Source organism: Nycticebus coucang, chromosome 2 (genome assembly GCF_027406575.1).
Source record: "Nycticebus coucang isolate mNycCou1 chromosome 2, mNycCou1.pri, whole genome shotgun sequence".
NCBI classification, from domain to species: Eukaryota; Metazoa; Chordata; class Mammalia; order Primates; family Lorisidae; genus Nycticebus; species Nycticebus coucang.
This window is the reverse complement of record NC_069781.1, coordinates 105,658,408-105,659,075: the sequence shown is the minus strand read 5'-3', so window position 1 is coordinate 105,659,075 and position 668 is coordinate 105,658,408.

Genomic DNA, 668 nt, shown 5'->3' with positions numbered 1-668 from the left:
ATAAATTCCTTGAAAGATGCTGAAAGCTCAGTTAAGAAGCAATGGATAGGCTCCGTACCCTTATATCTATGAAAGAAGTTTGAAATTATAGTTAAAAAACTTTCCACAAAATATACATTCTCAAATCGCTGCAATATTGAATTTCACCAATCTATGAATCTGATTTCACCAATCTAAAATACCAATTCTATGCAAACTCAAAAAATTAAAGAAGAAATACTTACCAAGTCATTTAATAAGTGTAGTATTCTTCTCATAACAAGACCAGAAAAAGGCATTACAGGAAAGGAACACATTAAACTGAGAACCCTGATGATTTTTGATGCAAAAATTCTAAACGAAATTTGGCAAATTAATTCAAACAATAGGAATAACATAACTAAATTTTACCGGGAAATGCAAGGTTGTTTTAACATTCTAAACTCAATCACTGTACCCAGAAAACCTCAGGGGGGCAAAACCTGCAGGCTGAAAGGCACCACCACACAAGGATGCCACATCAGTGGGGCGCCCACAGCAGTGCCCTTGGAGGCGGGCAGGGACCCCGGAGGCTATTGGACAGGTACAGGCGGGTAGCATTTTGCGGATGGGGGCCGATTTTGCTCCGAGGCTGGGCACCAAGCAAGGTCGAGCTGGTAGGTGTTCCCCAGGAGGGTTGACGTCATGCC